The sequence below is a fragment of the Hetaerina americana genome, unplaced genomic scaffold, assembly GCF_022747635.1.
Source record: "Hetaerina americana unplaced genomic scaffold, ioHetAmer1.1.p SCAF_5, whole genome shotgun sequence".
NCBI classification, from domain to species: Eukaryota; Metazoa; Arthropoda; class Insecta; order Odonata; family Calopterygidae; genus Hetaerina; species Hetaerina americana.
In genome coordinates, this window is record NW_027287095.1 from 73,663,939 (window position 1) to 73,690,732 (window position 26,794).

At 40.3% G+C, this 26,794-nt stretch overlaps 1 long non-coding RNA gene across 1 annotated transcript in view; it reads right to left on the reverse strand.

Annotated features, from left to right (window-relative positions):
• The window catches only part of LOC139693533 (uncharacterized), an 821,473-nt gene that overhangs the window by 709,287 nt on the left and 85,392 nt on the right, over positions 1-26,794 (reverse strand). Inside the window, exon 2 of the long non-coding RNA XR_011702059.1 lies at positions 12,526-12,612. This is a non-coding gene — a long non-coding RNA (uncharacterized lncRNA). The remainder of the gene's footprint in view (positions 1-12,525; positions 12,613-26,794) is intronic.

Consider the following 26,794-nt stretch of genomic DNA (forward strand, 5'->3'; position numbering starts at 1 on the left):
CTCATATCACGTCTGGATTTTCATTAGGCACTTATGCGTGCCATTGGTTTACCAGCTGTCGGTCCCACTTTAGTTATTTTTTCATGCCCTGAACACGTCCAATAACCCGCGACAAACGGAAAACATGTCCCGAAAACTGTAAAATGGTTATCATCGAGGAAGCTCTATTTTCACATCACCTTAAATAAATTTTCATTAAAAAATGAGAACCATTTACAGAAATCACCCGATTTTCCCATACATGGAGGTGATCATCCCTGGGTTTCAATCTCAGACTACTACAACACAGTGAATTCCTTGTCCGCGCCTGCCTTCCATCTCTTTCTTCATTAACCCACGCAAAAGGGAAATCTTTCTTAATGTGAGCCCTGTATATCCCTTCCCGCATAGGATTCACTGCTAGTCTCAAGGATCCTCCATGTTCCCATAGAGAACCGCAATAAATGGACACTCCCATTGTATGCAGATGTAGGCTGCACGATGGATCGCGTTAAAGCTGCCTTGCAAAGCTACTATTCTCACGTGGCAAAAAATAGTTGAATGAAAACCCCGAGTAACCCTTATATATCACACATTTTTTAAATCTTTAGATTAGTCATCGCTTCACGCTTTTGAGTCTAATGATTACCTGTATAATTAAAAATAAAATGTTATAGTTTTACACAGCCTCATAGTTTACTTTGCAGTCACTTTATATTTTACACAGCTTTATTTTTTTTATACAAATGAATCGGACTTCAACAACTTCACAGCTATTTGATAAGATATGTCATAAATTGCTCGATAATGACAGTTTTACCAGGGCACCTCAGGCATAAAATCGAATTAAATACGAAAAGCCACCAATCTTCAATTGTATTCCAACGTGAAACGATACGTCAAAAACTATTTCCTATTTGTCCATACCTATGACCCTAGAGGTTTCAAGGCATTGCATTGGATTTCCCAGATTTTCCTTGACAACAATAAATTTTCCGAAACTAGCGTTCCAAATCTTTCAAAATTTGCAGCGGATCTGTGCTTCCGTCAAGTGCGGCCGTCGGTAGGAGGACGATCATCGAGAAACTATTCACTGACAGCAGATCCAGAACATCAACGCGAGAGGGCGGTAAAATATCACTTGATTCCTCAATGCTGCCGCCAAAATTAAATCGATTGTCCACTAATCCCCCCCAGAAGCACAACTTCCGCCGCAATTCCACGGAATCCCCCTCTACACCATTTCTCCAGTCCGACTCTCTCCACTTCTCCCCTCTCCCCAACCCCCACCGCACATTGCGTCTATATTCTCCTGCGCAACCCACTCCCCTCCTCCCCGAAAACTGCTTTGAACAAACCGCCGTAACCCCTGCAGGGATATCCTCATCCCCTTCACCTCTCTCCATCCCTTTTCCTCCAATCTCCACCCACGCCGCAGCCCGACCCGAACCCTCTCTAATCCCCTGCCCTATCTCCTTATTCGCCCCCCTCTGCTCACTTCACAGACCCTATTGCTACTCCCTTATCGCAGCATCCTTTTCGTTCTTTTACCGCCATTACCCCTTCGGCATTGTCTTCCGCTCTCTTCTCATCCCCGGCGCTGTAGAGATGCCTTTGTACATGTGTACCTTACTCTGTCTCCCTCTCAGCCGCCCGGGAATAATAGCGCTGGGCTGATGTTGGTGTTGTACACGGCGTCGAATGGGAAGTCGCTCTCTTGCCGGGGGAAGATGCAGGCGGAATAGCGTACGTATGCTCCATCCACTCAGATCCTCTCTCGCCTCTGATCTAGTTCTTTCTGCAGGAGCCTCCTGCTTCCCTAGTCTCAGACCGGGACGGATTAACGATACGGGGCAAAGCAACGTCGGGAAGTCATTTACTCGCACTAGCAATATATTCTTAAAGACGCAGTGCCGTAAATATAGCCAAAGTTCACTCAGAATGCACAGCGCACTTTGGGAAGATACAAGCATATTACGTGTGTCCAATCAAAAGATTGCTCGTTCGACAAAGATACCAGGAAGCTCGCAAGCTTTTATGTCTGTGAGCTGATCGAAAACTAAACTAGGACAGGAAGGCTTAAGACGATTAAGGAAAAATTTCTCCCATGGATGGAAAACTATTTCACCAAATACCTCAAACATTCGGGAACATTTCTTTTTATTCCATAAATTTTCAAACGACTAATGATTACTGCAGCATGATTATTTCTAATCACCACTTTCTCGTGCTTTTGCGTTTTTGTTTCCTCAATGTAAGTCTGCCGATGAAAATATCGTCCCCGCCGCTCTTAAAATCTTCCTCATCGTGATAGGTCAAGAATGGACCTTACTTTCGCTGCCATCCTTAAACAGTTACTGGAGAAACATCATCTAAATATTATTAAATCATCTAAATATAAATCATCAGAGTTACTGGAGAAACATCATCTAAATATTATTTCACCGAAAATGCATAAGAAGTAAGTGTAAATACAGCATATAAAGCAGCTTACATATACTTCAATCGAAGAACATCTCAAAGAATTGAATATCTCACGGGTTCCCTGTAAGGTCAACATTTCCAGAGACGACGCCTATTGCCTTAATTACCCTGAGGACCATGGGAAAGAAACATTTGGAAACACCAGACAACGGAAAAACTGACCCGAGAGACCTCACAGAACGACATATATAACCACATGCCTCGAACAATATTCAATATAATTTTAATTTTTTTTAGGTGATGAAAGCAATGTCGATCTTTCGTTGACAAACTAACCAAAAAGAACAGATAATCTCTGTCTAAAGGGTTTGGATGAGGAGGAAGAGGGAAAGTTGAAATGGACGGATTAAAAATAAAGGAAGAGATTGGGGGAATGGTATGTCGCGGTGGATAATGTACTGGCTTCCCACCCAAAGGGCCCGGGTTTGAATCCCGCAGGCGGCAGATATTTTTCGGTGGTATCCCGATCTCTACTAGAGGTGCCTTGTGGAGGACCCTTTTGAGTCAGTGCGCCGTCCGTCGGACGGGACGTTAAGCTGCAGACCCCTTGGCGCCTATCGTTAAGAGTAGGCTAATGCCGACGCCAGGTTTCTCTCCACACTTCATCTTTTCCTGTCCAACCCTAATAGCACTACGGTCTACTGTCGGTACAGTTAGCTACTGCTACCTCTACTGTCGATCGCCTCCCCTAAAAAGGTACTACGAAGAGATTTTAGGTATGGTGTGGGATGAGAGAAAGTTGTGGGAAAGGATAATTTCAGAGACAGCAGGAAGAATACGTTTATACAGGGTATATTTAGTGACATTGGAATTTTGAACACCATCGAAGAGGGGAGAGAATGCTGAGTACGCGAAGAGGAGGAAGGGAAAGAATAGGTACCTCGATCGTGCAGTAAGTTATCAGAAATCCAAGATATGGCGCTCGTAGTATTGGAAAATGTTTGCTTTTAGTAAGCCTCATGTTTCACTACAGCTGCTGCTAATGTTTCAGCTATATCCATCAGATGGTTTCATTTTGAAGATTGATGCAAAACTATGTTTTTTTACTAAAAACTTTTGTTTACTAAGAAAAATAGTAAAAAAAATGAACCTCGAGCGGTGATTAAAAACTTCTATTTAAAAAGGCTTCACACCGAAAGAGATAAAAAGCCAAACCGAGATGGATGAAGTTCACGGAACATCTGCTAATGTGTTTGCGACTGTTTACAACTGGACGCAAATGTGTTTTAAACGTGGCCGCACATCTACAAATGATGAACATCGTTCGGGACGCCCAGTGGAAGTGACTCCCTCCGAAATCATTGACCAAATCCACTATATGGTTTTGAGTGATCGAAGAATCGCAGGTTGCGAAAGAAATGAGGTCACAGACATATCACAAGGTATAATGTGCTCGATTTTGCACGAAAATTGGTTGTGAAAAAATCTCAGCAAGATGGGTTTCGCGTTTGCTCTCAGTAGATATAAAAGCAATTGTGTGGTCGAATATTCTTTAATGATAATAGATTCTTTTTTTTCTAATGTAAACAAGCGCAATTCGATAACAACACTTTCTTCTCCTTTTTTTGGGGCAATATTTTCTTTTAAGCATATACATCCTAGATACGTTATGTAATACTTGGTATATACTATGTTTTCCCTAATGGAAAAACTATTAGTATGTCGAATATGTATTAACAATCTCATACAGTTCAAGAGGCATTAATCTACGCACGTTATTGAATCCCCGTCATGTATAATTTTGAAAAACATGTATCTTAACTTTTAAAGCTTTTTATGTTTTGCTTGCTTACCAGCATAAATGAGGGAAATGTTTTCATTTTGTAATATATTCACAGAGTTATCTCGGTTACGAAAACTCACTCAAACTTTATTATGTGAAATATATTCTTAATCAGTGATAACCGAAGGCTATTGACACGGATGAAGATTTTAAAACACGTTCACTTTCGAAGTTTCCCATTCCTTTTTTTGTACAAAAATTAGTCGCCATGCACTCGGATAAAAAGACTTAAAAAGACAAGAAAGATTGAATTTCAAATGAACTCAAACTCACACCTCGATATAATCATATATCCAATTAAATACGAATAAAAAACGCCTCTGTGTGTACAAAATTAATTTTTCCCAAGTTTCTCTTTCAGCCGTAATCAGAAACTAATTGCGTTGTCCACAATCGTTAACCGCTCAGTGATAAATAAACTAAGTGAAAGTCCCTACACTGTTTTAAAGGTGCAATTTGATTGGTTGTAAAAACGAGATGGGGAGTGAGGTGCTATTCGCCGATAACGTACTCACTGAGCGCTATTCGGTTGAGTGCACCCACAGACATTAAACGCTCTACGTGAAATGCTTGATGATAAATAAAATAGTCCGAGGCGTTTGTTTGATCTTTCACTCTAAAATGCACGATAGATTCCATCAACCGATATCCTTCCTCTCTCCCAAGTTTACCTCCACCTCCTGGTTTACCTGCTCTCCAGCTCACCCCTGATCCGTTTACCATGCCTCAGAAACTGTCGCTTTTCCTATTCTGACCTATCCCTAAGCCCAACGAACTGCCTCTTTAATTGATCAACCTGTGTCAATCTGAGAACGACCCTAGAACGGAAAGATAGAAACCAACGGCTGCCGCCGGCGACGAAACCCTGTCCTCATTATCGTATTCTGGCGAGCAAGGGTATATAGCTCAACTAGTACTTACTCCTGGGGCAAGTGAAAAAAATATTCCTCCGAACCTGGACCACGTTCTCTCGACGCTAATGCATGCGTTAAACTACACTTACTTCCCGCGTTTTCTAATTTCTTGTTCCAACCCATTTATCATTCCTTGCAAATCCTTAAGGCGTTCGAAATACAGAAAATTTGGCGAAGAAGCTTTCTTCTCGAGTTCCATCTCCTTCTGATGGAAAAGCTTAGCGTCGGCGTAAAAAATAATGAAATCGTTCACAATGTCTAGCAAAGAGAGAATGAGTCTCTTTCCCAACGCTCTCAACGTTTCCCAAGAACACCCAGGCACCAGATGAATCGAAAATTTTGCATTTTGCTTATATAACCCCCTACAATTCAATGAGATTTGAAACCAAAGGCCCTTTGGTCGACTGTCGAGTTAGTTTATGCTGCAATAAGTATTTAATATATCACATTTACTCATTACGGGATTGGTGCGGTGGCTATCGTACTGACTTCCCACTGAGAGGGCCCGGGTTCAAATCCCGGCGGTGTTGAATATTTTTCAGAGGCATCTCGATCCCCACTTGAGGTGCTTTGTAAAGGGCACTTTGAGTGAGTATGCCGTCCGTCGGATGGGACGTTAAGCTGCTGACCCCTTGGCGCCTTTCGTAAAGAGTAGGTTAATGCCGACGCCGGGTTTCTCTTCACCCATCATCCTTTCTTGTCCATCCCCTATGGTGCAAATGACCTCAGAAGTCGGTCGCCTCCCCCAAATACTACTACTATTAACTTGTGGAGAGATGTCCTAAATGGAACTCTTTGATCGAAACTAGGGCTGTTATGCCGATATGTACACTTGATATAAATATTTTACCACATTTATCATATCGGTATCGATATTTGAAAGGACCGACATATCCATGTCGATTATTGCCATCTAAATGACAATTTGGATATCATTAACGATTCAACGATATAGTAGATCGTTTTAGTCGATAATTTTATAACGAAATATAGGGTGCGGCAACTTAAGTTCCTTTTTTTATAAAGAAAAAAACCATTTTAAAAACGATTTCGCCGCATCCTGTACAACTCGCATTATTATTATATTGTCGAGATGACTTGATATGAGTGGACGTGGTAGTCCATTTGTTATAGCGTTGGGCTACTGACGATTTGCAGGCGGCTACTGGGCCATTCCCAGGGACGCCTCTGGATATGCGGAGCTTCAGCCAAGCTGTATTTTCGGGGACCAGATATTCCGATATTCCTAGGAAACCACAAGCGACATAAGGTAAGGAACTGGCCCCGCTTAATACCCCGTGAATGCGTGAAATTTGCACTCCGTTGGTCTTGAGGCAATTGGGTTGAGCTCTACCTTCACTTATCAAACTAACTTCCGGCTTTTGAATACTGTGGTTACTACTCGACATGTCATACATGCTGACATACTGTCAGTTATGTTTCACATAATTATCAAAACGTCAATATATGTAGTGTTATGAGGATGATACAGCAATCATATCGAGCGAAATTGAATTTCGCACCACTATACATGGAACTCCTAAAAGTTCTTTTGAATGCCTTACCAAAATGTGGGATTGGTCTAAAATATAACTATATTTTAGACCAATTGTATATTGCTAAAATATTTGACAAACGAAGCAGCCTTAGGCTCAACTTTCTGTGTGATAAGAATAATAATTTCCTCGGTAAGAACCAATATCATAGAGGCACAAAAAAATTTTAACTTGGTAATTCCACAGAATTTCATTTAGACAAGACCCTGGTTTCGATGTTGAACGTCATCAGACTAAACCTGATAATGACGTTGAACGTCGAAATACGGGTCGTGTCTAAATAAAATTCTGTGGATTTACAAAGGTATAATTTTCCATTATAAAATGAATCTATTCCATAGAGTCACGCCTCAAAAAACCAATCATACATGCATACGTACTCTTATGCGATACGAAAACCCAAATTCGCCTCCGTTTTGCACATGCTATCCAGCGGCTTGATATAATAACGTCGCTATTTCGTCCGGCGAGAAAAGCAGTTCGAAAAAACCAAAAAACAATAACACTCGTACATTTGGAAATCAATCCAATCTCACAGTGATGTGATCCAGGTGGCCGCCTTCGGCAACGATAAAACGTAAAACTGCGGCTGTCCGATTAATTCATGTCGCAACGACAAGAACGCCCAACAATTTATAACGATATATTATGGCCGCGCGCTTGGAAGGATGGAAAATTTTCGACATCCTCAACGAAATCCCTAGCCCACACGTTACTATATGCCGACGACTGCAAAATTTTTAAGGAAATTAATTCCCCCACGGATTGCTACCACCTTCAGGAGGCTTTAAATAAAATTTCAGAATGGTGCAGCACATGGATGCTAAATTTAAACTCAAATAAATGCAATACTCTAGTTCTCTCCCTAAAAAAATCTCCTCTTACCTTTAACTATACAATTAATTCAGTTCCTCTGAATCGTGTTGCTTCTGTCAAGGATCTTGGTGTATTAACTGATCGCAAACTAAATCTCTCAGGTCATATCAAAGCAGTTAAATGCAAAGCCATGTCTCTTCTAGGTCTACTTTACCGCTACACAGAAATAAAAGATGTACAATCTCTAACCGCATATTTCTCAACCATTATCTTACCATTAATTACCTACTGCTCCCCTATATGGTCAATGTCTGCCCTATCTAACCTTAATACCCTTAACACGATAACTAATTTTTTTCAGTAAAATTGTCAAGTACAGAGTCCCCCATCTTCGGGACTCGCCCACTGAATCACTTCTTTCCTCGCTCTCGATTTGTAATCTCTCCACTCTACGTCTAAAATCCGATTTAAAACTCATGCATAACACCCTTAACTCCATTAACGACTGTCCTGAACTAATTTCCCTTATCAATTTCAGAGTTCCCCCCCGAGTTACCCGCGATCGCTCTTTATTCCACCAACCCGTTCCCAGATTGTCCCTCACCAAACGGTCCCTTTTCTTCCGTCTCCCCGCTTTACTGAATTCCCTTCCCGAAAGTATCGACCCCCTCTCACTCCCAGCCAACACATTCATAAACCTTTCTCAGACACATCTCTCACACCTCCCTCAATAGTATAGTCTTGTTGATGTTTGTATGTTTGTGTCCTTATATGTTCCTGTTATATGTGTCACTGTAAATTGGCAATCCTGCTGTATGTGCACAATTTTTACTAAATAAATAAATAAATAAATAAATTCAGAAGCGTGTTCATGCGACGATAGGCATCTTGGGTCCAAAATCACTTCATGGGATGGAGTCCTGTAGTTCTCCAATCAAATCACTCCGGGGAACCCGTGAGCATGAATTCGTACCTTCGAATCTCGAACAAGACGACAGCTTACGGCAAAACAGCACCGAGCGAAACTAGGAATAGAAAATTGGAAGGATTGATTCGAAGAAACAGGAAGGGAGGAGGAGTATCGGAGTCGTGCAGTGGAAAGGGAAGGAGGACTCGGTGCATGCAGTGCCCCTTCGGGCGTCAGCGACGGCGGAGCACACCCTCCTTAATTTACGAGCGAGAGAGACCTCCTACAGGCAGGCCCTTTCTATCTCTCTCTCTATCCCTCTCTTCGCAGCCTTAATACCGTATGTGCCTGTAGGGGAGACGGGGGGGGGGTGTTTGCAAAAACATCAAGGGACGGAGTGTTTAGGGTGGGAAGGGATGGGTGGAGGGAGGGCACACGAAGGGGACAACGCATGCCGAAGTAAGTAGAGAGAGCGAGAGGGAAGCTCACGAGACGACGGCACAGCAAATGATTTATTACGACCTTTATTAAAGAGGATCCCTGAGATGCAGTCGGGAGAAGGAATACTACCCAGCAGAAAGGGATCCCATGCACGCCTAGATGCACAAAAACATCAGTCGTCAAAGAGTTTAGTCGAGAAATTCATTTTGCCTTCCTCCGCACAAATTTGACGCCATCGGGAGTATTAATCTATTTTTAGAAAATGGAGAATTATTACGCACAGCTCACTATCAGAAAACTTTAAAAGGCCAAGATCCAAAAAAAATGTCGCACGACCCAAGTTTCAATGCATTAGCATCAACACCAGGTGATGAATTGAAATAAATTTTTAAAAATAAACAAAATGTTCACGGGTGGTTTTGTTAGTGGTGGTGCACCTCTAGCAATGTAGTTTACCATCTTAAGTGACTACTATGCCCTGCATTCAATATTGGACAGTGTACCTCACTCCTAAATATTAGGATCAATAACCGCCGTACCTCATGAAAGAATTCTTCCCTGATAGGGATGCGCCCAATCCCCATGCACGCCTCCGAACATAACACTCCTTTTGATAAATGCTATTGTCTCTCCATTCTTGCATCCCTCCCACCATTCGACCCTACTCTCAAGCCCGTAGCAATATTACAGGTATATATCCGACTCTTCGACTCCTGGAATGAGCTAGGGATCAATATCAGACACTAATTACCCCAATCTCTAGATATTTACATCCCCCTTCCGCTCCCAAAACCTTCAATATCAATCCCACTCTTCCAAACCTTCGCCTACCTAACCTTTACTCGCATTCCCCTTGTATCCAACATCCTCGTCTTCTCCTCAGTTCCTTCTTTCCCCAGATGAGGGTGGTTTGGCCATACGCGGGAGTTTCATTTGTATTTGTTTCTCTGTGTTTTTGTTCGCTAGCGCTATCTCGTTCTCCGTTAAATAAAGAAATAAATTTGTATATATATATATATATATATATAAGGCCTCTTAGAAGGCCGAAAGTTCAAACAATCTACAATGTGAGTGTCCTTTTAAGTGTTATCCATTCTATTTTATTTTTGTTCTATTGTGCCGTCCATATATTATACTGCTCGTGTGAGTGTTCCTATATCATCGATATGTATATATATATATATATATATATATATATATATATATATATATATATATATATATGTATATATATGTGTATATATATATACACATATATATACATATATATATACATATATATATATATATATATATATATATATATACACATATATATATATACACACATATATATATATATATATATATATATATATATATATATATACAAAAACACAGAAACACAGAAACACAAAAAAAGAGACTCACTATTTTTCGAATTTTCGGTGGTCGTTGCCACCTTTATCAAGGAAGAGAGGGACAGAACTGCTCAGTTCTGTCCCTCTCTTCCTTGATAAAGGTGGCAACGACCACCGAAAATTCGAAAAATAGTGAGTCTCTTTTTTTGTGTGTTTCTGTGTTTTTGTCTGTGTCCACTAGTGCTAAGTGTTATACATTATTATTCACGTCCGTGAGTCTTTCAAAAAGTGTTATATATATATATATACACATATATATACATATATATACATATACATATATATATACATATATATATATATATATATACATATATATATATATATATATATATATATATATATATATATATATATATATATATATATATATATATAAATATATAGTATTATATAAATAAGCAGTAAAATACACTGAGAAACCCATAAACAAACTGGAGGGAGGTGAGGTGCAACGAATGAAGCTCACTAACGGGACAGATTACGAATACTCAATAAACCGTTTGTTTATTTTCAATTTATCGCCAAGGAACCCAACATAATCCGATTCCTGGCTTTACAACGAATCATTGGAGATGGGCCTCACGATCCGTGACCGCATCTGTTCTACAGAGCAAAATCACATGAAGGGTTGCGATTGCAGTAACGCTCATAAAAAGCTTAATGATAACAAACCTGAATTGATCAACCATTGAACAACAGCATTCAAAAAAAATTAAGTGTGCTACAGATTATTTTCGCCATTACTCTACCCAACCGAACAACGCTTTCATTCTTAAAAAAATATAGACTCTTATAAAAGTGTCAGATGAAGATATTAAAAATAAGTAATGATTATTTTTATATTTTTACTGTATTTTACCTGCTTATGCTATGGTACTGACGTACCATTCTTATGTGGTAAGTGAAGCACAGCCCTACTACAGACATCCTTCTAATTACCAATGTAATTTAGTTTTTCTTTAATTTCAAAAAATCCCACAGCCTTTTTTCCAATATGTCACTCCGAAGTTAAAAAAATAATAAGCTTACTTTATAAGGATTACATTGGACCATCGATATCTTGTTGACGTCAATGGATAATTAAGACGAACATCAGCATTTCATAAGACTACCTCGCATCCGATGAAGAATGATTAAACTTTGAGGATGCTATTCTGGCCTTCCACTTGCGTTTCCATCACAACAAATCATTTTGGAGGCGGGACCTCGATCAATGAGCTATCACCTTCCCCAAACGCGCTGAGCCGCAGTATCATCTTCTATGCAGCGTTGAAGGAAAACTGATCTCGGAATGCTTGGGGACTAGGGCCCCAAGATTGGCGCTTCGTAAGAGACAAACCGGAATTTTGGTCCCACTTTAAGAGACAGAATCCTTAAGGAATTAAAACGGTTGACGGAGGCGGCTGAAATTAAAGTAAGGCACACACGCCTCCGGAGGCGAAACTTGGAGAAGGGGGGAGCTCTCGGGACACGCATCTGCTGCGAGAAACAAATTAGCGGCAGACTCCGCGAGATATTTTAATTTGGAGACGTCATCGAGCAACGCTTTATCAGCTGACGATAAATCAGAAGGCAGAAGGGCGGCAGGCGTCCGTCCCTTTAAAGGCAGCAAACGACTGTGCACATTTTCCCTGAGGAAAGGGGGGTAATTTCCTTCTCGCACGAAGAGGGGAACAGGCTACCCTATACATTAAGCCAACATCTCCGGAGAGGATTATAATTTTATTACTAGGCCATGTGATCGGATGGGGGGATAAAAGGGAGGAAAGGTTGGGGATATTTTGAAAATGTGACGCACGTCGCTATGGGGGAGAAAAATATAAATGATTTCATGCGAAGGCGTGATGTATTGGAACGAAATGGCGGCGCATAATAAGGGCAGTTTACATTTAAATTCAAAGTTAAATAATAATAAACATGCTCCATACTTAAGCACGGCCTTCTTCATCAAGATGGGGGAAATGAGAATAAACCGCATGATGATAAAAAAAACTCGTCTTGTCGAGGATGAACGTAGCCTCATTTCAGGGAACGAACTTTATGGTTGGCCCAAAAGGTAGTTTTTAAAGATGCATGAAAATCTTGAGACAACGAGGTACATTAAGGAATGATCACACTTATTACATACATCCTTCATATCAAGAGCAGCTCACCACCCTCGCCCACAAGAGCTAACTTCCATTTATTGTTTAATGGAAGCAATTCCAGAGGCAATATTTGGGAAAGATAGTAATAGACTCACCTTATCTATCGGTCGGAAAAGAAAACTCGGCAGTCATACGGCTTGGACACTCGAATCACTGGGGTAATGACTGACTCAGAAGGCCTCCTAAAAAGGACAATATGAAATATAAGCACATAAATCATTGCAGTGCATATATAAAACCATTAAACCAGTATTTGGACCATTTAATCAATATATGCATTCTAATATGTCTATCATAGGACACTTAACGAAGTAATGGAAAATCTGATTAATCAATGCTACCTGAAGTAATTATGCCTCGATTATTTTTTTCATCAGGAAATAATTTAGTTTCATTTCAGACAGGTAAAAGTTTGAGTAACACTTTTGAATTAAATGAGATATTACTTATTTAAATAAACGATTCATAAGAAAAAATGTTCATTGCTATAAAAACACATACTGCTTTTTGTATTTTAAAATATTCTAGAAAACTTCAATATTTCGAAAAAATTCATTTTTGTTATTTTTTAATAAAATCAATAAATGAGGTTAAGTGGTAATTTTTCATCGCGTTCTTACGAATAATTAATTTACGTAATTAATTTGAAATATCCATAGAAAATGTCGATGCTATTGTAATTAAAGAAGTGATACACGTTTCGAGTATCGGTCGGCAAACAATACCGTATCTTCCTATCTATAGACAGGGAAGCTTACGGGACTATTTTAGCCTATGAAATAGCGAGCAAATAAAACAAAATTTTACAAAAAATCCAAAATTGGAAATTGAGAATTAAAATGAAATTTATACCTTTTCCATTCAAAATTTACACAACTAACATTATTACACAAAACGCAATAGCTATTACCATTTTCCTTATACCCCCTTCAATCTGAACGCATTAATCTATTCATAAAAATTCTAGCCATTAAGTCTACTTAATAGAGCTAAGACCGCAATATATTACCGACACATTCGATCGCCTTTTCCATTACAAGAAATCGCAACAAAAACTTCCTTAAAAATTGAGAAACTCGTTCGGCAAAAGAACCATGTGGAAACATTATTCGGAATAAAATACTTAGATTGGGAGAAATCTAAACGTTAACAGACACTCATTTCTATCACGTGACGCATTCGGAGTCACGATTGAGAAGCTGTGCGTTCTTTTACGTGAACGTCCACGCTAACCGTCCCGGAGGAAACCCGGCAATTTCCATAGCTGGCACCCAGCAAAGAGTTTTATTACCAGCAGCATTTTTCCCTAGACCAAAGATTTAATCCTCGATTCCACGGCTGTATTATGCCGATGACCAAAATGAATAGGAAAAGAGCAAAAGATTCACTGGGTAAAAGATATACAGTAAGACTGAGATTTGGAAGATTGGCAATGGACTAAAAAAAGGTGCTACAAATACTGAGAAAGATTCCGAACTGCAGCCTTAAAGAAAATGTAATAACCTCTTTCCACTCTTTTAGTAAACATGCAATTTTTACATTATTATAATCTTTATACACATATCACTTTGAAACATTACTTTTAAAATAATTGCATAATTCAATTTTAATGTTTTTTAAACTTTGTCTTTGTGGCAATAGGATAACCGTAGACTGGGAGCTTTTAAGATGAGAATGTGGTGAAAAAGAAATGAAAAACATAAATGATCAGAAAAGAAAGTAGGAGAAGAAGGTAAAATCATGCGAGGTGAAGAGAGAACAATGTTGGGAGAAAACTGAAGAAGGCAGGAAGAATAGAGGCACGAGATACTGAGATGCAACGGAATTCATAAAACTATGATATAGAGAGAAAAAGGTTAACCGAGCGCTGTAGAGGCAGGAAAATGTTAAAAATGTTGAATGGTAGAAATGTAGATAGATAATGAGTTGACTTTGAAAAATTGGCTCATGACAGACTGTAGTTTTAGGGAATTAGGCGTATTGTCAGGTCAGGCTAATAAGTTCAGCAGTACGTAGCCCCTAGGCTCGTCAGAAATCTATCTTGACAGGTAGACCACGTTGATAATACATACACGTACAACGAGAAATATATGTATTCAATACAATTGAAAATTACTATTAGCATTGGTTGGTATGGTTTTGATAGAACCTGTCATTTAATCAGAAAATAAAATAATTCAAATATATGAACGGTATTGAAGGTATCATCCCTGACGGGTAAAACATTTAATAAAAAATGAGAAAAATTACAGCTAACGACACACTTAAGATGTGACTAACCTTTCAGTGTACGTGCGTATGAATGTGTGATTGTTTTCAAATAAGACTTAAAAATATTTATTACACCCGCGTGTAGGAATCTTTTCCCGTTAAGCTACACAGAAAAACATTACGGATGGAAGGCTTCTAAAGGCGAAGTATTTCAAGAATCTTAATGCAGAATAAAATAATTTAGTTGCTGTGATTTTAAAAGGCTCAAGTTCAATTGGGTATACTATATTTCATGAAATGCTATCAGGCTTATAGGCACCAACAAGTATATTGATCCTATTTGGCGAAATTCTAGTGAGTTAAACGAAACCTTAGCGACATTTGCTAACGACCTTTACACACCTTTCTTGTCAGATGAAATTAATAAATTATTCAGTCACCTCCAATAGCAATCGAACAAGTTAACAAACTCAAAACATTTAAAAAATCTTACAGTCAGGTTTGTAATTCGATAGGAATCAACTTACTTCGTCGCCCATATATAACCTATTAACTATAAAAACCACAAACAAACCTACAAAAGCTTATACCGATTTGACTTCTTCCTACCAACTTATAATTTCACGAATTTCAAAAACTTAATTAACGTGCTTTATTTTCACAGAATAATCTTGGGTAAAAGTACCAACATGATGTTTAAGCGAGGTGTGATATATTTCTATGACAACATTATTACTTGTTTTAGAATTACTCAATAGACAATAACTGGTTGTTTGAGTAGATTTTTACTGTTTGGACTGGTCGTTAAAAACAAATTCTCCTTGGTACGCATAATAAAAGATGCATGAATGCTTCAAGGTGGAGGGCAATGAGGGTCGTATCCACGTACTAGCAGTTACGTGGGAGTCGCTCAACGACCGAGGTCACCTGTACCATTAAGGACAGATGGGCAATTAGGGCAAGGCGGGAATAAAAGGAAGGGGTGGGAGGAAGGACACTTCGCTTCGTAAAAACATGGCCGGTGGCCCGAAGGATAATTCTAATTAACGTCACGTCGTACACTCCACTGTGTATAATACACGTTCCACACGGCACAACCGATTGCAGATAGCCAATTAAATATCATTCCACTCCAACACCTAAACGAAAATCATGTAGCCATTGTGCTTCGTGCAAGCTTGAATTCATACAGGGACGATATTGAGTCGGGCAGAGTTCGGAATTAATGTGTTGACTATCGTTAGTCGATCACAATAAATGTGATAGAGAGGGAAGTTGCCCAAAGCCAATCAACGCCTAGAATCCAACGGGTCGTGTTGCCTTCTATGCGGACGCTTTATGGACAGTGTTAGATCTGATCGCTGATTGGCTGGGGACCACCAAGTCGCGGTTAACTCGTTATAATCTACGAACTTCGGCTGAACTCCCATGAACCCCAAGTGAAATTTCCGGGTTCAATTACCGATAGGCACATCAACGACTGACCAACTCCCACTTCGAAACCAAGGCAAAGGATGACAATTCAAGTGCAGTACACCGTCCGTCAAGTGGGACGTTAAACCGTGTGATCCCTTGCCACATCGAGTAAAGCGCAAGGCTAATTTAGAAGCAGGCTTTCCCTCTTCGTCCATCCTTCCTCCCCCCTCCGATGGCGAAAATGACCACTGCCGTCGTCCAAGTAACGACGAACTAGGCTTGAACGGTTGAGAGAATAACGAAAGAGTAAAAACACCTCGCGCCACGGGCCAACCCAGTAAATCACGTTCGACTAGCCTCCCCACCACGTGAGCCACTCCCTACCGTGCCACCCTCTCTGGCAGCAACTTTAAATCCATTCACACGGAGGCGATTGAGAGGGGGACAAAATACCCTCGCTCCTCCTACTTCCTCGACCTCCTTGCCCCATTAAAAGCCTCGGCTACAACTTTTTTTTGTATCCCAATTCCCCCAAGCCACCCACAGCCACCTTTTCCATCTATTCTGCACGACAGCGAGAGGGAGGATGGAGGGGGAAGTTTTTGGGCCATGGAGGCAGGAGAACTGAGGGGAGAAAAAGAGAGAGGGGGGAAAAGAGGTTAGAGAAAAAAGTATTCCCCCCTTTCCACCAGCGGAATTCCCCGTCGTCTGAACGCTATATACTTGGAGACGGGGACACTGCTATACGATTTCCGCCGAACCAGAATGTGGCTCGGATCCAAGGTGGTGGGGGCGGGGGGAGGAATGAGGAGAGAAAGGAGATGGGGACAACCCACCGGAGGCGGAAGGGACCGGGAGGATGAGTGGGGAGGGGGGGGGGGCGGGCAGTGTGGGATTGATGGTTAGGCGCCGCCCCATTGTTGTTTCGATGCGATCCAGTGCCTCTGCCACCTCCGCTGTCGCCCCCGGCAACCCTTTCCGCCTCCCCCCCTCTCGCATTCCTTCCAACACTCTCCCTCCCGCTTACCCCTAGTGAGGCTCGACCTGGATCCCACCGAAGCCACCCACTCTAACTGCCCGCCTTATCCACCTTCCCCCCGCATCACCACCAAACCGAACCCCTTTGGCTCAGAGATGGGCTATATTTGGGAGAAAGTATCGATGTTGAAGGCGGAATCGATACATATTTAAAAATACGTCTAAATCCTTTTCCTGGCTAAGCAGTACATACTTTGCGGGAGACTTATCCTCCGATTAAACGGTCTATTGGTCTCTTCTAACCCCTTTGAGACGCAGGCACTGACCCGGACCTCGACATTGTGGTCGATGGTATTATTTTTTTTTTGCCAATTTTGCCAATTTTTGCCTTGGCTAACAAAATGGTGTGTAAATAGTTTCATGACTGCATCAAAAACGCAATACGTCTATACATTAAAAGTTATTTTGTTTTCATTTAAATATCTCAATATTGCCGATATCAAAAACCCATCGCTGACCATATTTGCATGGATAACAGGATTACGTAAATTTGTCTGTTTACTGCAAAATTTTACACTTATATTTATCTAACCTAGATGGATTAATTCCGCCAGTTCTTCCTTGTATCCATTGAATTATCCAAGTGGAAAGATTGTAGCACATCTATTTTACTTGAGGGACGTTTGATATAGTTATTTCTTCATGAACGACTTTATCTTTGTTCGCTTATTAATTAAGTCTTGTTTGCTGTTTCAATTCGTCAGAGCAAGAAAAAACGAGGCATTGGAGGGGGTTTCGTCTTCTCGGAGAACGAATAATACAAGAAAGCCGTCGAACCAACTCTGCCTAAAATTGAGACTTAAAAAGATATACATAATTAATCTGGAATGAATTTAATAAATTCATCATCAATATTTTTTATGATCGTTACTAGCCCTTCCTTTTATTTTACCACGTGGAAAACATTTTTCTGCCGACAAAATATCAGCCATGCCTACTCTTACTTTCTACTTAAATTAAACTACAAAATCGCTCAAAATTAACTGTCCACGAGTACTATCTATCCAAAAGGGTGCAGTCTGTTTGTTAACTACTGGATCACTTAGAGGAGTACTAGACCATCTCCATTCTAAACCGACACACAAGACCAACGATCAATACGCTGCTCGAAATATTCAAAATAACATTGCAATCATAATTTCCTTCGAATTAGTTCGAGTTGACGTAAACAGAACAAGAAAATACATAAAATAACTATATGCGCTGGTCAATTTTTTTAGTACTGCTCTGGACATATAAGGAACTGCATTTTCAACGGAATTATCGGTCAAACAATTGCGCTCGCGAAATTCCACGAAGCAATAATAGCGGGGTGAAAAATGTGTGAAATAACCTTGGTACAGGGCACATTGTTAAAAAAATTTACCATGCATCCGGGGCGACGGAGGATGTGTCCTTTGTTATCAAATGTCGCGGCTCATGGCAACAAGCGCGAGGAGCTGATCATTGATTATGGATGAAATGTGACACACAAGGTCCGTTCGCTCCATTCCCACTCAAACGGAAAGTTCAGAAACACAAGTGCTGATGAATTGAGAGGGTTAAAACCTTCGTCATTCATAACATGGGTACGAAGAGCGGGAAAAATTATTTCGAAAAAGGAAACATCGCTGTCACACACGGGTGATGCATAATTAAAACCGCCGTGACTAGTCAACATTAATGCTAAGATTGAATGGACGAAGCTTCCCATTCAGCACTTCCTTCAATAGAGTAACCTCTTGGTGCATAAACATTATCTTTCCCATCTGTCATTACTCAAATAGTTACTCATATCCAATCCAGGATCTTCTTCTGTAGTTCCTCCGGTTTACTTTTCCGTCGTCCCTAACTGTATCAAATGAAGTAATTTCACTTTCTTTAGAGAGTTTCAGTTACATTCCCTTCTTCTCCGTCTCTACTTAGAACTTCTCCGTTTGTCTTTCGACCAGACCATATGAACATCATGACTCCATCATACTATCGAATTTGCCAATATTTCCAATTCAAGTTTTAACCTTCTCATATTCTGTTTTTTAATTACATCGACTTCAAAATATATAGATGCATATTTTATCCATCTAAAAACCGTGGAGAAATCGATTCGAATTTTCTCTCATATGTCGATACACTTCTTGTCATTATCCACACTCATCTACAATTCTCTGCCCTAGGGAAGCGCAAAATTCATTTTACAATATCGACCGTCGACGTCAAATAAATATCGAAGTTTCGACGATACATGGAATTGGTTTTCATTTTAGGGTATATCGATCAAAATATATCAGGTGTCCCGAAAGATATTCTCAATGTGTCAATGTTGCCATTACGTGCATATTGATGTACAATATATTAATGTTGAATTAAAACATCGTGCACAACGAAATAACGAAAATATTGTCTGTAATGTCACATCGAAGGTAATTATCGATACGCGATACATCGTTCCTTTTACGTTTTACGTATCGAACTGGTCGACATGAATAAAATATCGACATGGTGCCTTGCATATGACATCCTATCGCACGGGTCTACCCGACACCATCAATGGCCGCGCATCCGGGTGCTTCGGGCGGAGGTAAGCCAGCCCAACCAGCTGACGTTCCATCCCTCTATTCGCCTCCCCTTTCCTTGCCACCCCTAGGTCCCTTCCCCTCACCCACCTTTGCTCCCTCCCTCTCCGCACCCCGGAAAAACACCCGGTTGTGTAACGAAAACCGCCGAGGGGAAGGCTTTTTGACGGGTGATTGGTATATTTGCGAAAGCGACCTGACGGCTTAATAAAACGGGGGAGCGTGTTTCGCATCAGCATATCCGGCGGCGGAGGCGCCTAATAGGTAACACGGCCACTATGCATGCCCTCCCCCTACCCTCGCCCCCTACCACCTCCTCGACTCACGTGTTCACGCACTGGCGACTGGTGTTGCGCTAATGGAATGACTCCTACCCTCTCCTCACCGACTCTCGCTTCCATCTCCAACCTACTCCTTTAGCCATCTACCCTTTCAATATTACTTTTTTTCACCCTCCTCTCCATTTTTTTTCTGCCGCTTTCTCGTGGCACCTCCCTTTTTACACTCAAACCACCTCTCTTTTTTCTTTTTTATTATTATACCCTGCAGGGTGCGCACGTTTCGGTTCGCGAGCCAAAATGGAGGGAACGGAAAAGGAAAGAGAGGGAGGGGGAAATAAAAAGAGAGAGAGGGGTGAGATAATGAAATCGCGCGGCGAGTCTGCTTCCGATTCATTCCGGGGGGATGATTCAATCCATTACGAAGGCCAGAAAGTCCAAAAAATAAAATGAAAACAAAAAATCTCCGCCCAAAATGACTCAATGAGCGATTAGTACCGCAATAGATATGGACCCCTTCCATCCCTGACTTTGCGCTAACGCCAAGGGTACTATTCAACATAATAACATCCGTCTGCAATGAATTTAATACCTGTATTACGCCTGGCCTGCGAAACGGGATGAGGGCATCAGATTTGGGCGCCGAAAAGCGTATGGGCTTCTTCACACTCCCAAGGATCAAGATTCTAATCTCCAGGGCGTTGGCGGAATTTTCCGTTACTGCAGTAGGGGATGTGGCAGCCTAGCACGCGGAACGCTTGTATGCTTAGGGGAGACCCTGGAGTTCAACGCCGGGTGAAGCATCTGGACTATCTCAGCTACACTCGAACTGTATGTTTTTGCCTGGGTACTTGATCTACCTACGGAGGAAATGGAACTGGGATCCCCACACTGCCCACGTGAAATCTATACGCCGTAGGGCTCAGTGCAAGGGCTATAACCCTAACCTGCCTTCGGAATGATCACGTTGGTGGCTGGTTGGATCAATAATTGGTTTTGCAAGGGGCTCCAACGACTATGATGTCTAACATGGCTGACTGATGCGTGGCTGAAATCACTCAGTTTGGGAAGCATCATTACCTGACGATACAATATTCATATGCTAGATGGGACCCCAAGCCAGGGACTAAGCCAGGCCCGAGTAACTAGTATTAATAATCCAAAAGACTATTTTCTGGGATTCGCATCGATAAAATCATTACGTTATCCGTCGTATGGCACGTTAAACTGTGAGATGATTCAATGTCCATATGGCGAACAGTTCTAAATCTGCCCACCTCCAGGCGCTCATTCCGAACGTTAAATACTTAGGTGGAAGTTGGCGAATTACTGGCTAGAGAGTGAAAATCCCTCCGTCGCATTCTTGTAATACACTAACCATAATCAGCGAAATAAACCTTCGTCTCTCTTGAACTAATACATTAACATCTTTGTGATGATTGTATCCCATCCAATACAGTCCTCTCCACTAAGAACAGGAGGAGCAATGCAGTTTCCGAGTTTCCTCCCTCTCTTCGTATAGTTGTGCATAAAAATGACTTGCACACACAAAAAAACAGGTTTAAATTGGATTTTTTATGATTATACAAGCAATTCAGTACAATATATTTTGTTAATATTTTCATTTTTGTAGTAAAAAAATTGTTGGAAAAATTACTAATTTTTTGTCTGGATTTTGGCACCGCACCCCGTACGTTGCACCATCCTGAAGTCACAGCTTTCAAATAATATCTCATGAACAACCGATTCTCCCTCAGCCCATTCTCACATGCTTCCCCGTAGAAATGCGCCAACGAAACTTCAATCTAAAACTGACGGAAGGGCCCGTGAAAGTATGGACATATGGAAGAATGTGTACATTTTTGAGTCTGTCGGCAGGGATTTAATCAATCAACTGTGTCAAGTATGGCTATGATTTTACGTGAAATTCTTTTTTTTTAGAAGGTATTTTTTTATCAATTTTCTTTCAATGATTATAGAAGCCTTCACGTCACCACATAACGCATATTTTGGAAAAGGTAGACTATTGAATTTTTACATAAAATTGAAAAAAATAAACGACTTACGAACACGTTGGAATGTTGAGTGGAGAGGCTTTTATCAAACCCGGATAGCAGAGGGGGAATTATCTGCGTATGAAAACGGTTCTTGGCATGCTAAGGAGTGATTGAAAAAGAAGTTGTTTTGACAGCGCAGCACTGCATTGAAATTGCAAATCACCTCAGCTTACTCCCACAGATTTTCAGATAAAGCCTTCGTTCGGTAACGTTTCTTGATTCTATGCGGCTGCAGCAGTGACTTTAAAAGGGATTTTATGTTACACGGAGACGTGAATTGATTCCGGGACGTGCAGCACAGGAATAAATATGTGTCACGGCACTGCTTCTTTGCTCAACATCGTGAATAGATGGACAACATTAGGCAACAAAGGCAAGAGGGTTACTCACTTGAGCCGAAAGGGTCAACGAAGATGTAAGATCGAGCAGATAATATTTTAGCATTCGTGAATACTAAAAACAATTTCGTGCAGTAGGTTACACCGTATTCACTTAAACATGACTGAAAGCCAAATACGGACGTAGATAATCGTAATCCTACTTAAAATAATCAGCACGCTGGGAAATAATAATCTGGTCCAGACTTACATACGTAAAGACTTACGTAAACATTTATGATGGATTAATTCCTTCACCTCAAATTATGTCCCATATCTATCAGGGGTAAACAAATAGGAAACCTAAGAGTTAAAAATTCAAACTAAAAAATAAGAATTAAAATATTTAAGTAAATTATAAATCACAAAAAACGCAAATGAAGAAAAATCAATAAATTATTGACTAACGCAAGAATTGAATAAGGTTTATTAAGCATAAAATTTAACTTGGCATTTTACAATTTTTCCCGAAGTAAGTTTAAGATTTTTCCCATAGCTTACGATTCCAAATTTTACTGAGAGCAACCAAATCGCGCTCGCAGATGATTGTTTACGTCACGTAAGCACATGTGACGTCACCAGTCAAACTACAACAAAACGAACGCGCGTTGCGAAACTAACTTTGTTGATAGAGTTATCAAAAGCCACAGTTTATACTGTTATAATCTTGATGACAAGGAATTACAAAATATTACATCCACATAAGTAATACTTGGTAGCAAATAGGCAACGAAGAAGTCTCAAAACCAAAAGACGTCTTTACAGAAACGTTTTACCTTCACGAAAATACTATTTTCAATTGTACAACGAAATTTGAGACGGTGTCACCACGCCGATACAATTGATTTGAATCCGCTTATTGAGACACCTCAAACGGATTCATTAATTGAAAACCGATGGCACATAATACCTTTCATATTTTTTTTCACGGATCGGAAAAAATAACCGAATTGGTAAGAGGGAAATTGTTTATTTTGACGCGAGACGGCTTTTAAACTTTTCGAATGATACTTCGTTGAAAACGAATGTTTATCAATTAACACCTGATCACATTGCGCCAGTCCACAACGGCAAATAATCATTATCATACACGTAATTTATTCAAAACGTATTTACAGCCTTAGTAACACAAAACGATCATTAAATAACATTTAAAATCCAAAATGAAGGAAAAAATTTAATATCATGTTTTACCGAGGTCTACTCTAACATTCTTTCGAAGGATGAAGTAAATGGCCATCAAATGTAAGGCATTCGTTCATATAATTAGTGGTCAATTTATCTAAATCCACTTCTTCTCTTCGAATAAAAAAATTGGCTAGCGTGGTGTAAAACGAGGGATTCGAATAAAAAGTGGTAAAGAAGGAATATTTAGTCACACATTTTTAATGGACCAAATAAATGTTTTTATGTCAAGCACATAAATCGTTCTGTTACGCAGTACATTGTTGAAATGTAATATAGACTGACTGACTGATCTCTGAGTCTTCCAGGTGGATGGCGTATTCAGTCATACAATTAATTGTAGGTTGATGGTTCGTATCTCGCTCAGGATATGGATGTCGTGTTGTACTTGGAGCATTTACTAATTAGAATTAATACATTTAGAATCATTCTTACCTGCTAAATTGGCTCCTAATTTAACTTACAACTTAAGCGAAATGAAAGACGAAACTCTCAGATCTAGCGAAATAATGATCAAATCACAGTAGTTCACTCTGAGGTCGGCCTGATAGGTGATTTCTCTCCTTGTTCTGAAATCCATACACACACACCATGATAGCACTAGCTAACAAAAACAAAAACAAACAAAAAAGAAACTCGCACGTATTCCGAATTTTTGGGGGTCAAACAGGAAACCTCTTAATACTTTCTCAAAGGAGAATGGAAGAAAGGAGAAGGTTCCTTCTCTGCCTTGCTAAAGGTGGTTTGACCACCGAATATTAGGAATAGGTGCGAGGTTCTTTTTTGTGTGTCTTGTACATAATTAATTATATCCGTGAGACTTTCACATAAGCACACACCACACACGCACACACATATGAATACACACACATAATGGTAGCAGCAGTTATATGTAATACGTATCCAGTAAAAACGTCCTGTTTTCTGACAGAAGAACTTAGCCACGGCCAGAGGCATACTATGAAGTCCTACCTAGGAAAAGCGGGTTTCAAGAATGAGCCTGAAATTATAATGAAAGAGTAAAAGCAACAAAACTAATTCGTTATATTTTCAAAACGTGTTTTACAGTCATTCTCGAAGTATACGTTTGATAATGTTCTTCATTTTTGGCCGATATCACGGGTTAATTTATGTACACCGCTTAAAATATTAAAGGATAATGATTAATTAAGTATGAATATGGAATTCACTCACAAGTCATGAGAGTCATTCAATTGGGACCGTAAAAAGAATTGCTTCAATAATAATTAACTTAATTAGAAGGTAAAACAAAATAGCTGATAAACCCTTAATAATTACACTCATATTGACGACATATCCGACAGAGTTATTTTTAATATTAGTGGCAGTCTACCGTTTGAGGTAAGTATTTGGTAGTCATGCAGACTAACCGTCAATACATTTCTGAACGTTATCTAACACGATATCAACCTTCTATTCGACAGAATGAATCACCAACAGAAAATTTCCTAATATTAGCGTATTTCCGGCATGGTCAAACCATCCCCTATTAAATATACACCAAAGAAATGATCGCCGTATTTCGTAATGCACCTCGAAGGTTTGAACACATTTATAACGGGAAAAAAATTGACGTATACATATTTGCGGTCTCTTCACGGCGGAACTGATTCTTAATTTTTTTTACCACGTCGAATGTAAAAAAAAGAATACAGACCGCGAGCTCTAAGAGTCAAAGCTACACGCGTCAAAGCGCATGAGAACTCAAAAGAGAACCCCTGTTGTTTATTCCATTCAACCGGCATCACAGTCGGCCAGTCATTCCTCAAACCCTCCCTATTCCTTCCTTCCCTCTCTCTTGAGCTTTTGTCTGCGCCTTATGACTCTCCTCCCCCAAACCTCCCCGACTACTCCGCCCTAAACGACCGCCACCTTCCCCTCCATTTTGTGCCTTAAAATATCAAGACAGCACACAAGTCGAAGAGGAAAAAAAGGCGCCGCTTTTAAATAACTCATAGGAACTTAAGCGCCCCTTTCTTCACTCTCCCTGTCTGTCCCTCCATCTCCGGGTGCTATTTCCCGCCCAACATCTCCCTTTCCCCCACTTCATCTCCTTTCCCTCCTCTCGTTTTCCTTCCCTCCCCTCCCACAAGGTGCTTCTTCCTCTTCAAAAGGGGAAGGGGACACCACACCTACTTTGTTTTTCTTTTTTAAGGCCGCGCGACTTATAAGATGGAGGTGTTTCTCGCCCACACGAGAAGCCTCCTAATTTCCACAAATTTCATCATTTTTTTGTTTCTCTCGCTCTTCATGATGGTACTTTTACTTTTTATTGTGTAAGAGGTAGCCTAGAGGATGGATAATCCAACTCTTGACCGTAAAATACCGCGTTCAAATCCGGGTGATGATTACTGACTATTATCAACCAGAATTGCCCGTTACCAATATTTCCGGGAAATCATAGGTCGGTAGATATGACTGCTACCCCAAACCTTAAATGATTGCGTGAATTTCATGTGTCGTATAGGTGATTCGTATGAGAATTCTACGAGTCAGGTACTCTCACTTATGAAACCAACTTAAGGATTGGTTCATTCATTACATCACGGTACCCTGCAAAGCACCCCAAGGGTGTGTGGCAGGGGGTGATTACCTACTAGACTTCTTTTGACACAAAATACTATTCCCTCGTAACGCGGCCGGACAACGCTACTTTGATACCTTATCATTCGCGGGAAAACTGACATCTTACATCTATCTGTTCCAAACCTAATCTCCCTAATTTTATTCACATGATCTATCCTAACCTAATACGAATGGGCTAATATCGCACTTTCTTTCCAATTAGTTTCACCCATTCTTGCACAATAGAACCATCGATTTTACCAGACTTCGATACTTGATATCAGTAGTTATCATGGAATAGCCAAGAAAACAAGACACTATCCTATTAGATTTTTTCGAATAAATCTAACCAATAAATTGTAACTGGTAAATCCGAACGCAAACTTCGAATTCCGATAATCAATTCGAAAATCCCGACAATAATTTCGAACGTGAAGAAGCAAATCGCCTACCAAATCGCAGTCGACCTCGCGGTGTTCGATTCGATTAAAAAGAATCGATTAGTTACGAATCAAAACCCACGTGGGATCTTAAAAAAGGAACTCAACACACACCGGGGATTAACTAGGGGTTGCGGGTAGCATTTATTTATCTGTCCCCCGCATGTACCAATCCAGAAAAACACACAACTGGACGCACGAATACCAAAAACCCTGTTTTTCCC